We start from the raw sequence: 15,156 nt of genomic DNA, 5'->3' as shown, positions 1-15,156 counted from the left end.
AAAGATCCACACTGTCTGCTTCTCCTCTTTCTCCACCTCTCAGTAAGTCCCTTAAAGTACCCCATTAAAGTGCAGCCCATGTGATCAGAGAGGAAACTCAACTGGTCACGCAGCTCCACACGGTCTTATTCCGGAACAATCGTGTTTCTGTTACTGAGGACCGAACCAACACATCAATGCTGCGCTCGAACCCCGTTGATCCCGCTCACACAGCCAGCTGAAAGGGGGGGAGGGATTCTTCCCTTTAACAAAGGTGTGTTGGGTGCTCATCCTCACGTACCACACTGTACTTAACTTGTACCCATGCTTGAACTTGTACTTGTACCAATCCCCCGCTCATAGCTGCCATCCACAAAAGTGCTGCAGTTCCACATCTCTCCTGTCCCACCCATTCCATGTCCTTAATAGCAGTTAACATGTCCTGTCCACCTGCACACCTTTATCCTCATGCTTTACTCAGTCAACATACTCACACATCCCGGAGCGACAAAAACACAGTTTATTAACACGATAAGACATTAAATAAAAGTCCACATTCTGGCAAAATTACAAACTCAAAAACCTTTGTTCCCAATTGTAAATCTCTGTGAAGGTAAAGAGGTGAGACGTGGACCAGGGCGTAAGGCTGGAGGGGGACGAGACACACCCAGGACTGGACGTCAACCCATCGCAAGGGACCCGGAACGGGATTCTATCACCCTCAATTACCGGAGAGCAGAACTACGTAAAACCCGCTGCGCCACCGCGCGGCCTCTGTGCTTTACTTCTATTTGCAATATTTCAATATGAGATAACAGCTCACTGTTCTGTTACTCAAAATTTTAATAGCGAAAGTAAAACTTGTTAAAAAATAACGGAACACCGAGCGACACGAACGGGTATGTAAATGTCTTAATGAACCCACTGTTTAATTTCAATAATTCCACTCATAATTAATATTTATATTCTCTTAATATTACCATGAATAACTGTATACCGCTTAACAAATTTTATAATTCGAATCTTTTTTTTTTTTTTTTTTTTTTCTGGGAACTGAAATGTACCACAGAGACAGAGCAAAACCAAAACACGGTAACTAGTAAGGTATGCAGCTGTGCGTGTGGATCGCGGACATGAAACAAGTGGCACTAGTGTCCATAAGACAATGTTTATTAATATTTCTATAATATATATGTTATACTATAAATACTATATTAAATATGTTATATTATACACACACACACACCACATTTTCAGAACCGCTTGTCCCTTACAGGGTCACGGGGAACCGGAGCCTACCCGGCAACACAAGGCGTAAGGCCGAAGGGGGAGGGGGACACACCCAGGACGGGACGCCAGTCCGCCGCAAGGCACCCAAGCGGGATTCGAACCCCAGACCCACGGAGAGCAGGGACTGTGGTCCAACCCACTGCACCACCGCACCCCCTATGTTTATTATATTTAATTATAATTATAATACATGATAAGCGAGGATAGGAAACTGCGAGAATAAAGTGAAGTTTTACTCTTCTGTCAGGAGATAATAATATCCCTAATAAGAGTAACTCCTGACAGACACGAATCATGGTATCAACCCACATGTTGTGTCCACCAACCTGCCAAATGGAAATTGACAACTATTTACAGTGTAGTTTCTCACCACAGGCACCCTTAGTACAAGAGTAGCCACACACACTTTCTGAACCACCTGTCTAATACAGGGTTACGGAGCCTAACCCAGCAACTCAGGGCAGAGGGGACACAGCCAGGACAAGACACCAGACCCGTCGCAGGCACCCCAAGCGGGACTCGAACCCCAGACCCACTAGAAAGCAGGACCTGGTCCAACCCACTGCGCCACCGCACCCCCTGAAAGTAGCTGCTATACTTTAAATGATGTTCAGTTATAAGTAACGACAATAGCTACATACTTCAAATAGTGATTAATTATGAGCCCCTCAGATCTTACATAACTGTATTTATGTTGTTTCAGAACTCTGATGACCTAGTACTACACTGTACATCTTAACATGTTTACGTATTATCCCAATAAATAGCAAGACATTTTAACATGTATCAGTTTAACACAAAACTGATGACATCCACTGCTTTTTATTCAGTTATAATACTGTTACATACACTAAGGTGGTCTGTTGAGTCTTTTGCACTATGAGGTCTTTTGCATGTTTTTCTCCAGCTTCATGTAGATTTTATTCAGATGTTTCAAATGAGTCTGTGTTTTAATGACTCTACAAAATGAACTCACTGATAATTTGGATCAACATTTGAGTTTATAATATTCACTTATGTCAAGGCCAAGTCTTATTTCCTCATTTCAGCAATCAGAAGCTGTTAAGATGTAAACCCCGTTTTTAGGGATTTTTTCTTCTCCATTTGTGCTTTTCAAACAATTTATGTGCCATTTTGTTCACTGTACAATTGGTGCATTTCAGCAGCTATGTTTCTGATCTCTGTGTTTGAATCGTTTAGTTCAGTTTATTAGACCATCACACACATTGAACATTAATCACATATACTGGGTCAAATTCAGCTGCAGAGGTTCTTTTCATCTAATTTGCTGTCCAAGGCTGGCAAACGAAAGGTACTAAAACAAATCCACGTGTTAAAATAAACAGTTTATAAAAGTACAGCATATAAATATTTTTATCACCCTTCTAGATGTTTGGCTCAGTAAGGACTAGAGTGTGAAGGAGTCATGTAAAATTTACTGTATAAATACACAACTACACACAAAGTATATAAGCAGTAGCAACAAACAAAAGGAGGAAAAAGGACTAGAGGAGAAGGAAAAAAGAAAGAGGACACAGAGGAGGAGGGAGAAGAAGAAGAAGAAGGATGGGGCAGATTCAGATGAGAAAGCCATGGTTTGTGAAAGAAAGCTAGGAATCTGTCACACCCCAGTGTCAGTTTTTTTGTGGAATCTTCTGGAGTTTTATTTAACCAACAACTTTAAAGCAGCGTTCATTCATTTATTGATTTGAACAGCAGGATACTTTTTCCTGGAGTAATTCACGGTGATTACCTTCATCTAGAGTAATATAGCAGGAATGACACTCAATCCAAGGAAGTTCACATTAGAAGCACCAACCCAATTGTACACAATGCAGTAGTATGTACACATTGGTACAGTGTGCCAGTTATGAAGGTATTTCTGACAGTCCTGTCCTCCTCTTCCTAAAGATTTTATAATAAATATATGATACATCTTTTCTTATAATATTTATAATTTTATTAGCAATGCATATCTCAGTTTAAAAACCATTTAGTTATTGACCATTGTCATGTCTTTAAAGAATATGATTGTTATAAAAAATTCAAATCTAACAATTCTACTTTGAGACCTGAAAGTAAAATGTCTTTGTGTCACTGACTCATGTATTTTGTGTTTCAGTGTCACTCTGACATTCATGTGAGATTCTGTGTGGCCTGGAAAACACAACATATGAAGGATAATGAAAGAATCAGGTAAGAACACCTGGCAGCATTCTAGAGAGCAGACTGGCAGAACACAGCTTCAGTATGAGGCATCTTCACAAAGTATAACAGTTACTGTAGTACAACAGTCTAGTCAGTATTAGGAATTGTTTTATTACCACACTGAGTCCTTCAGACAACCGTCTAGCTGCAAGAAATGTTTTTTAGTACATTTGATCAATTTTCAAGTCCTTTATAATGTGCAAGTTGGGGCAGCTTGTATTGTAGTCGTAAAAGCTGCTGCTTTTGGATCCTGAGATGGTGGGTTCAAAAACCACTTCTAGTTGTAATAACCTTAAGCAACGTACTTACCCTAAATTGCTCCTGTCAAATTGCCCAGCTCTACAAGCAGGAAAATAATTGGAGGTGGGGTAGCATTGTAAGTTGCTTTGGAGAACAGCATCAGCTAAATAAAGCAATGTGAATGTACAATACATTGATGACATGTATATGTTCTTGTAATTGGTGGTTTCTATATACCTATTTTTTCCAGTGATGAACATCAGTTGGTCCGAGTGTCTCTGTTTGATCCTCCTGCTTCTCAAACAGACCACTGTCTCCACGTTGGGTACATATTTCTACGAGAAAAGAATTTCAATCATATTGTGTGTCATACTGAATAAATTCTCAGTTTGTGTTTTTCTTCACAGAGAGTTTTGAGGTTCTTGGTCCAGCTGATCCTGTAGTTGCTGTAGCTGGTGAAGACGTTGTTCTGCCCTGTTACCTCAAACCCAACATCAGTGCTGTGGACCTACAGTTGAGTGGTTCAGAGTTCAGATCGATAGCCCACTTGTACATCTTTACCGGGATCATGAGGACAGAAATGAGAATCAGATCCCATCCTACAGGGGAAGGACATCACTGTTCCCTGAGGAAACTGAAGAAGGGAAACACATCATTGAAAGTGAAAAATGTGCGAGGATCTGACAATGGAGAGTATAAATGTCTTGTCCTGTCGGATAAATTTTATGATGATTCTTCCATTCAAGTTTATATTAAAGGTGAACATTTAAAATTTTGTATTCTTTTATTATTTAATGGTTTTATGATATTTCAAACAATTTCAATCAATTTTTGCTTTATTTTAAGACGTTTTTGGTTTAGCCACCATTATTTCTATTTCTGTAGCTGTAGGAACCCATCCAGTGATCTCAAATGAGGGATACACAGAAGGAGGGATCAGCCTGGTGTGTGAATCTAAAGGCTGGTACCCTCAGCCTCAAGTGGTCTGGCATGGACAGTGAAGGACACAGTCTCCCTGCTGGACACACAGAGACACATACAGACAGTATGGACCTCTTCACCGTGAGCGACATGTTATTGTACAGGAGACAGAGACCAACAGGTTCACCTGTCGAGTTCGACAGCAACAGATAAATGAAATGAAAGAGACAAAAACTAACATCCCTGGTGAGTCACAGATATTTAGTATAAACCAAAAGGGGCATGGTAGGTTCAGCCGGTGCCCGCTGTGTAGAGGGTCTGGGGTTGAAGTTCCACTTGTGGCAAACTGGTGTCCCCCTTGGCCACCGCGGTCCTGCTCGGCACAACAGCTCGATGGAGGCACAGCATAACACGTTTAAATCACTGTGAATAATGAACAGGTTCCAGTCTCACTGATTTTTTTTGTATTGTCCTGATTTGTGCCTTGAATCCGTCTGTATGAAAGTTTTCCCACACTGATGATAGTTTCCTCAAGACCAGATTTGGCGTACTTATTTACTAGTTTCTTCTGGTTAAATAAAATTAAGTCTGCAGGTTCTGCCGTGATGAAATTGCTAATCGTTTTAATCTTTAATTACCAGAAGGTGCAAATCTGTTTTCATTATGTAAATGAATTATTTGCTGTATTTCCAGGTGAGATGTTCCATCGTGCCCATCCCTGGAAGGTGACCTTTGCTGTCATCTTCAGTCTGTCTGCTGTTGGTATTATTGGATGCACAGTTTTGATTCACCGTTTTGTAAAACTGCAGAAAAAGAGAGGTATTTTTGCAAGTTACTGTTCACATTTATGGTTTTATTCATGTAAAAAAAAGTTAAAAAACATAGTTGAAAAGCAGTATTATGTGAAAGTGATTTTATATCATAGCCCACAGGAGTAATTATATGGTATGAGTTTTATTCACTAGTTAGAGTCACTTGTTTCGGGTTATTTATTATTAGCAGCTATAACATTCAATATCATGTCCAAAGAATATTTTAACATTTTTTCAACCATGAGTTCTAAGCTCAATCTGAATAAAAAATTCAGTGTTTAAAATATAGTTGCACAGTAACTGGTTGCTGAATTGCACTTTTTCAGGTATTTACAATATTCACTTGTAGTTTAAATAACTGATCACTTGCCACCACAGCTGAAGGATGAGATAATATGAAAAATCTTAAAAGTCACATCCAAATACTTAAATGCAGTGTGTGACTGTAATGTTTCATGAGACTGACCTCATAAAATAATTTTATTTATTTCTCTTCACACTGACTAATTACAATATTTACTCTTTTATCTACAGCTCAGCTCAAAGACCAGTATGGTAAGTAACACAGTTGTATGAAAGTGATGTATGAAAATGTTGCAATTTCATTTCTTTAGCATATTTGACGACAGAATTACAGTGTAATGTGGTACCACAGTCAGATGACCTGTAGAAATGACCATGTTGAAGTCAGTGTTGGACACAAGTTAATTCAGCAGCAGTTTCCTTCTATGTTCGGATTTTCACATTTGCAAAAAACGAATGTATCCATTTTCTCTCAAGGTATTTTTATGTTCTGTATAATATTTCCTGTGTCACTGATGATCCCTTTTCCATAGTGAGAATCTAAAGATTATACTGTTTGTAAAGTGATTTTGATAATTAAATCCAGTCACTGAGCAAGTAACTGTAGTGTTTTCACTGCTGGATCATAAACTTTTGTTCCTACTGGTCTGAAATATCAACACGATAACATCTTTAAAGAAAAACTGCACATAAAATATTCAATAACAACTTTGATTGAATGACATATTTTCCTGCAACAATATTTTGCTGCAAATATCAGAAAACAATAGTGAGTTGGATATATGCTTAAGTCAACATCTGTATGAAGATGGGAATTTCCTTCTGACATCAACTATTACAGACTGTGTTACAGAAAATATTACTTCTCTAGTTCTGTTCTATTACTGTTTCAGATTCCTTCCAGTAAAGGGATCAAACTACAGAATTGTTGTTTAGTAAATTCAGCAGAATTTGTCACCATAGGAAGAGCTTGAGGTTTTTAACTGCAGCCTATTATTAGGTTTAAGTTTAGCATTATTGTCATGTAATTATACACAGAGGCACATCAGGCACAATATTTTTACTTGCACAGTTTCAGAGAATATATGCAGAAAAACCATTTTATAGATTTAACATTCATTGCCTCCCTTACAGAGGGGCAGTGCGGTGGCGCAGTGGGTTTGGCTGGGTCCTGCCCTCTGGCGGGTCTGGGGTTTCAGTCCTGCTTGGGGTGCCTTGTGGTGGGCTGGTGTCCGTCCTGGGTGTGTCCCCTCACCCTCCAAACCCTGCGCCCTGTGTTGCTGAGTTAGGCTCTGGTTTGCTGTGACCCTGCTTAGGGCAAGCAGCCTCAGCAACTGTCTGTTTGTGTGTGTGTGTGTGTGTGTGTGTGTGTGTGTGTGTGTGTGTCACTTGTTATGATTTTACACCTGTGTCTCACAGACCAGTTCACAGTAATGGTTGTGGCCTTTGGTCCCAGATAGGTTGGACATCCCTGGTTTATGTATTTTTGATGCTTCCACATTCCAGAGATGTGTGTTTAGGTGAACTGCTGACTATAAACTGACCCTAGTTTTTACTGTACTTTTTGTGCTCATCACATGCAGGTTGTAAAAACATGATTTTTCTTTATCAGAGGCTAATGAACACCTGCAAAAATTTATATTTGTTCATTTTTATCCCCTCCTGGGGTCTTGCAAAGCAGCACGGCTTCATGGGACCACAGGGAAAATTTTTGGCAAGAACAGGAGCTGCGTTCCGTTCAGTATTGAGCACAAAGAACAGCAGTCAGTAGTTTCTATGTGGGAGTGAACGAGGTGCGGACCTGGTCCTGAACAACAGTCTTGGTCTTATGGCGAGGTTTCTTTCTCATGATCCTGTTTGCCAGAGTTCCCCTTCTACTCACACCACACACACACACTGTCTGAAACTGCTTGTCTCAAGGGAGGTCGTGGTGAGCCAGAGCCTAACCCGGCAACGCAGGGCGCAAGGCTGGAGGGGGGGAGGGGACACACCCAGGACAGGATGCCAGTCCATCATAAGGCACCCCAAGCAGGACTCAAACCCCAGACCCACCAGAGAGAAGGACATGACCAAACTTACTGCGCTACCAACCCCTTCCTCCTGTCATACTGTATTATATAAATCATAATGATATGTAAAAAGTTAACATGAATTAATGCTACGGTTCTATGTTGTGCTTTTACTTTGTTTTTTTTTTCCTCTAATATCACACAGTTTTCAAGTGGGAAAGTGTTACTTTATAGATCAGCTAATGATCTTCTTTGCTGAAATTTCCGTTGTACTGTATTATATAAATCATAATGATATGCACACACACACACACACACACACACACTTTCAGAACCGCTTGTCCCATACGGGGTCACGGAGCCTACCCGGTAACACAGGGCGTAAGGCCAGAGGGGGAGGGGACACACCCAGGACGGGACGCCAGTCCGTCACAAGGCACCCCAAGCGGGACTCGAACCCCAGACCCACAGGAGAGCAGGACTGCGGTCCAACCCACTGCGCCACCGCACCCCCTCATAATGATATATTAACAGTTAATATGCATTAATGTTAGTTTACTAGGTTGTGTAATATGATTTTTTTCTTTTTTTTACTAATATCACACAGTTTTTATGTGTGAAGTGTTTCTGTTGAAACTTGATAGATCAGCTCAAAGTGTGATTTGATGTTAGAGACACTACATCAAAGTCATCTTAGACAAAAATGTCAGCTAAATGTGAAATAATTCACACCACTGTAGTGTCAAAATATATAATTACTGTATAGAATGGGGGGGGTGCGGTGGCGCAGTGGGTTGGACCGCAGTCCTGCTCTCTGGTGGGTCTGGGGCTCGAGTCCCGCTTGGGGTGCCTTGCGACGGACTGGCGTCCCGTCCTGGGTGTGTCCCCTCCCCCTCCGGCCTTACGCCCTGTGTTACCGGTAGGCTCCGGTTCCCCGTGACCCCGTATGGGACAAGCGGTTCTGAAAATGTGTGTGTGTGTGTGTGTATAGAATGGCAGAGAAATATAAATATACTGAGACAGTAATAGAAAATATTGGTGTTCAGTTTATATTTATGATGCAACAGGTGATCAACAGGGTTCATGAACATAAATACCACAGTAAACTATATTGCTGGCATGAGCAAAAGACACTTAGAAGCAAGTTTTGTACAATGAAAAATCTGATATATTAAAATCTTTTGCTCCCAGTATTTCAGACATAGTTAAAGTGTAAGAAGATATTATGGTAAAATGTAAATGTATGTGCAGTGTGTGACTGTACTGTTTCGTGACACTAACTTCATTGCATAATTTCATTAATCTTACAAACGCCATTTCCAGAAAGGCTGGGACACTGTCTAAAAATGCAACAAAAACTAAAAACTGTAATATGTTCAATCACTTGAACTTTTATTTAACTGATAAAAGTACAAAGAATAGATTTTCAGTGTTTTCACTGATGAACTTAATTCTGTTTGTTAAATATAAACAAATTCAGAAATTGATGCCTGCAACACACTCAAAAACAAGTTGGGCTGCTTGGGTGTCGGTTTGAATCCAGCTCAGTCTGTGTGGAGTGTTTATGTTTTCCCCTTTCTGTGTTGGATTCTTCCCTCAGTCTGATAATGTGCATTTCAATTGAATTGATGACTCTATAATTGTGTGTGAGTGTGAGTGAGTGAGTGAGTGAGTGAGTGTTTTGTGGTTCCAGGACAGGCGGTTAATGAATGTTAGTGAGTGAACAGATGGATGGATGATCACATAGTTCTTGATCAGTGAAATACAGGTGGTTCTGGACTTATGAAAAGGTTCTGTTCTGATGACCCTGTTGTTACCTGAAAATCCCCTTGTTCTATATTGTATAAACCATAAGGATATGTGAGCAATTAATATATAAATGTTACATTGCGCAACAGCGCTTTGTTATGTTTTTTTACTAATATCACACATTTGTCATGTTATAATAACAGTAATATTGTAGTAACACACACACTTTCAGAACCGCTTGTCCCATACAGGGTTGCAGGGAACCGGAGCCTACCTGGTAACACAGGACAGAAGGCCAGAGGGGGAGGGACACACCCAGGACGGGATGCCAGTCCGTCGCAAGGCACCCCAAGCGGGACTTGAACCCCAGACCCACCAGAGAGCATAATTGGGGTCCAACCCACCACGCCACCATGCCACCGCACCCTCGATTGCAATAATAATTGCTGCTAAAAATGAACACTGACTGAGCCCCAAACAATAACAACTATTGGTGTTTGGAATTTGAAAATAATATAATAAGGAAGAAAGGGTGCGGTGGTGCAGTGGGTTGAACCACGGTCCTGCTCTCGGGTGGGTCTGGGGTTCGAGTCCCGCTTGGGGTGCCTTGCGACGGACTGGCGTCCCGTCCTGGGTGTGCCCCCTCCCCCTCCGGCCTTACGCCCTGTGTTGCCGGGTAGGCTCCGTGACCCCGTATGGGACGAGCGGTTCTGAAAGTGTGTGTGTGTGTATATAATAAGGAAGGATAGTTGTAAGTCACATGTGTTGTAACTCAAGAATTACCTGTAAGGTGATGGAATTGTACGCAACAGGGGGTGTAGTGCTCAACAACATAGACCTGTAAATTCATGAGGTTAAGAGTTCAAGTGTCAGAAAGGTCTTTTACTGCAGTAACTGTAAGAAGTACTTCACCTGACAAAGTCCAGTAAATACCCCAATGTACACATGCCTGAAAATAGAGTCTTAACATCAGGTGAGATAAAACCATTTTGAGGAAGATGGGAGGCAGATAATGTTTTTTTAGGTTATATGCTTTATTATATCTATAAATGAATTTATACAAAAAATGAGATGAGCTCCTGTACAACATGTTGGTGATTGTTTCCTCTGTCTCTGTTTAAACTGACACATCTGTTCTCTACAGATCAGCTTGAAGTGCGATTAATGTAGTGTCTCTAACACTGTAGGTCGTCTTGGACAAAGACATCAGCTAAATGTAAAAAAATACACCATATATTATGTCAAAGCAGGGAGGTGTGGTGGTGCAGTGGGTTTGGCTTGTGCCTGTCTCCGGTGAGTCTGGAGTTTGAGTCCCGCTTGGGGTGCCTTGCATCCCATCCTGGGTGTGTCCCCTCACCCTCCAGCCTTATGCCTTATGTTGCTGGGTTAGGCTTCGGTTCGCTGTGACCCCGCTCGGGACAAGCAGTTTCAGACTCTGTGTGTGTGTATTTTCCGCTAACTGATCTGCTTGAGTGTGAGAAAATATTCCACATGGTGCCATATCTAACCTATCTGGTTTCCCATATCAAGAGCTTCCTGTGCATAATTAACAGATTACCCTCATCATCCCAATTCAGAACGTCTGTTAACATACAACATAGATTTTCCTAGGATTTGGACTTGTATAATTTTCACAAAATACTCCCAAGAAGGTGAAGTCATCGGAGAATGTTTCCGGGACACGATTGTGGGAAAGTTGGATGAAAGTGAAATACAAACACACACACATATTGACTGAACAGTGACCGTGCTTAGGACAAGTGCTTTCAGTCAATGTGTGTGTGTGTATTGTGTCAAACATGAACCTACTGTAGAATGACACAAAAATACAAATATTCTGATATAGTAAATGTGCATAAATGGCAAAAAGGAAGAAACAGAATGAGACTCATTTATTCACAAGTGAGAGAATGAAAGAGTCAGCAGATCCACTGAACTACATCTGTGATTTTTTTCAAATCCATCTTTTATTTACACTGATGTTCTTCTGCCTACAGAACTGATCACCAGTGAACTGAGTAAGTAAGAGGACTTGTGTTTCTGTTTGTGCCTTTGAGTGTGTGTGTGTGTGTTTATGCAAAAATGAAACTATAACAGCAAACACACCTTTCAAAAGCACAATTGTCTGGGTACAGAAACAATATAATAAAAAAAAACATGTCAGAAATATGGACAAAAATATGCAAAAATAATTGATTCCTTTTAATTTGTGTTGGAGATGAGGAAGGAGCTTTTCAGAGTCATAAGCTGAACATAAATATGACAGTAATAGTAAATGGTTCCTGTTTGTATATTTTATCAGTCCATGAAATGGGCGTAAATAAATAAATGTAAACATAAATGTAATGTCACAGTTAATAATGGAAAAGTAAAAATACCACTACAATAGGACTTTTTGAGTTTATGAGTAAAACAAGGTAACAGTACACGTAGTGAGAAAGAAATGTATCATCACTCCTGTACAGCTGTAGTACTGTTAGTAGAAGTAGAACAGAGATGGTACTACTGTACCTGCAGAAACTGAAGAGCATCACATACTGTCCATACTGTATTTTACTGTGTTTGTACTTTAACAAAAGGAGTCACAAAAAGTCCGTAATATGGATGTTTCTGGACTCCATCCTGATTAAAGTGACTGAAAGGTTTGCTTCTGTCAGAATCAGAGCCCAAGAACTATACACTGTACCTGTAAATTAAACTGATTTTGTATTTTTTTATATTTCATTTTAGTATCTGTTAAAAAAAAAATCATTTTTCAAAGTTATATAAAATGAATGATTTCAATGGACTCATGTACTTTTCTATCTGTATTTTCCATGTCCAGCTGTAGTAACATGTTTGTGAGAGCTGGTAAGTAGAGTGGAGCTGAATTGATCCCACAGAACTGAGTTTGGTTCTTCTTATACTGTATGTGACACCGTATGAGACTCTGTCCTGTTAAAAATGGACACAAAAGACCACTGACACAAGTCCAGACTGACTGCAGTATCTGCTGTCCCACCTAATTCCATGTGTCTCATTTTTAATTTCTCTCTCTACAGAACCTCTGAAGGCACAAAGATACGCAGGTGAGTTTCTTCTGCTTCTTCTCCCCATTGCAGCTCTTCTCTTATTTTGAGGACACAAAGCCATAAATGTGACTCCACAACCTTTGCATCTTGGACCAATTTATTATCATTTGAAGGAGAAACAGGTTTGTTGAGAGCAGTTCGGCGGACCAGAGCAGATTATATAATATCATAATAATCATTTTTTACGTAATTTAACTCATTTTATTGTGTTTATTAAGTCAAACAACTTTTGAAACATAAATGCTCCAACACTCTTTTCTCAAAGGTATACATATTAATTGTTACAATTGCTTACAAAACATCCAAAACATCTGTTATCAAAATAATATTAATTAATTCACTCATTCTCGCTAACGGCTTGTTCTGGTCGCCAGCGCGCCGCGGGCACACACAGCGCCCTCTGTTGCCTGTAATAATATATAATAACGTTTAAAAAGTGTTATTTTTTATCACATTGTGAAATATAATAATTGACCACCTCTCTGTCCTCCACAGTTGATGTGACTCTGGACCCTGATACAGCACATCCTCAACTCGTCCTGTCTGAGGACAGGAAACAAGTGAGACGTGGAGTCATATGGCAGGATCTCCCTGACAACCCAGAGAGGTTTACATACTGGAAAAGTGTCCTGGGAAAAAAGGGATTTTCTTCAGGGAGACATTACTGGGAGGTGGAGGTTGGGGACAAGACTGACTGGGTTTTAGGAGTGGCCAGAGAGTCGATCAACAAGAAGTGGTATTTTGCACTGAATCCTAATAATGGTCTCTGGGCTCTCAGACTGATTGGAAATAACTACAAGGCTCTCACTGACCCCCGTATGTGCCTCCACCTGAGCATGAAGCCCCAGAAGGTGGGGGTGTATGTGGACTATGAGGAGGGTCAGGTCTCCTTTTACAGAATGGAGGACAATTCTCGTATCTACACTTTTACTGGATATAAATTCACTGAGAAACTCTATCCGTACTTCTGGCCAGGTGGCCCAACTCAGACCCACTGATTATATCTCCTGTGAGTCACACAGACTGAAGAAACTGAATTTAGCTTTCAGTGTTCAGGTCATGGTGTTATATTCTGATTTAATTCCCATTCGGGGTTTGTAATATCTCCATCGAAACATGCCTTTTGTTTTGTACATTGCGTTGCTTTTAAATAAATATTGTTTAACAGCAGCTGTGTTTTAAAGTTCAATCATGTGGAAGTAAACAGAATCAATGTCAAACAAAATTCAATAATTTCCAAACTGATATCAATATTAAAAGTAAGGAGTCTCTTCAACACATTTACATTTATTAATTTATCAGACACTGACTTTTCTCCAAAGCGACGTACATCTCACAGAAAATGTAATTTGTTCATTACATTAAGACACTTAGATGCAGATCATGTGTGATTCTAGTTTGTTACTTTCCACCATATGAAACAATGTTCATCACACGAGTAGCTGCAAATTTTATCCGAATTGACGATTCCTGATCACCTTCCTAATAATTTACAGTTTACACAATACTGTAAGAAGTATAACAAAAGTATATTCTGTCCTCAGTGCGCTCGTAAACGCAAATCGACAGATAGCTAACAAGCTTCCAGAGAAAGTCAGAGGCTGGACTAAAGTTGAATGCCTTTACTGTTGTCTTCCTTCTAATCATGAAACACACACACACACACACACACACACACACACATTTTCAGAGCCGCTTGTCCCATACGGGGTCGCGGGGAACCGGAGCCTACCCGGCAACACAGGGCATAAGGCCGGAGGGGGAGGGGACACACCAAGGACGGGACGCCAGTCCATCGCAAGGCACCCCAAGCGGGACTCGAACCCCAGACCCACTGGAGAGCAGGACCTGGTCCAACCCACTACGCCACCGCACCCCCCCATCATGAAACAGTACAGTCTTTTTTGTAAAACTAAAACAATACAAAAAGCAACACTAATACTAAACGTTAACTGCATATCTTTAAATACAAATATCCAGAAATACACCTAAATAATCATGTCTACACTATTAACATCAGAATCAGAATCAGAATCAGAACAAGCTTTATTGCCAAGTATGTTCGCACATACAAGGAATTTGTCTTGGTGACAGGAACTACCACAGCACAGACAGAATGACAGTGACAAGACAGGTGAAAAGACAGAGTATGTGAGCAAGGGATAAAAAATATTTAAAAATATAAAGTACCCAATATACAAAAATAGTACATAAATAGTCGCTAGATACAAATGCAAGGGAGTGTTAGAGAAATGTGATAAATAGTTATAAATATAAATATAAATAGCATTATGTATTGCACGGTTTACTCTCTAGGGGAGAGATTTAGGTGTTCATGAGGTAGATGGCCTGAGGAAAGAAACTTTTCTTATGCCTGGCTGTCCTGGTGCTCAGTGCTCTGTAGCGCCGGCCAGATGGCAAGGGTTCGAAGAGGAAGTGGCCTGGATGTGAGGGGTCTAGAATGATTTTGCTAGCCCTTTTACTGACTCTGGACGAGTGCAGTTCTTGGAGAGCTGGGGGGGATGTGCCGATGATTCTTCCAGCAGTCCGAACTATCCGCTGCAGTCTTCTGAT

Source organism: Scleropages formosus, chromosome 11 (assembly GCF_900964775.1).
Source record: "Scleropages formosus chromosome 11, fSclFor1.1, whole genome shotgun sequence".
NCBI classification, from domain to species: Eukaryota; Metazoa; Chordata; class Actinopteri; order Osteoglossiformes; family Osteoglossidae; genus Scleropages; species Scleropages formosus.
The sequence above is the reverse complement of the archived record's forward strand: the minus strand, read 5'-3'. Positions refer to the sequence as shown.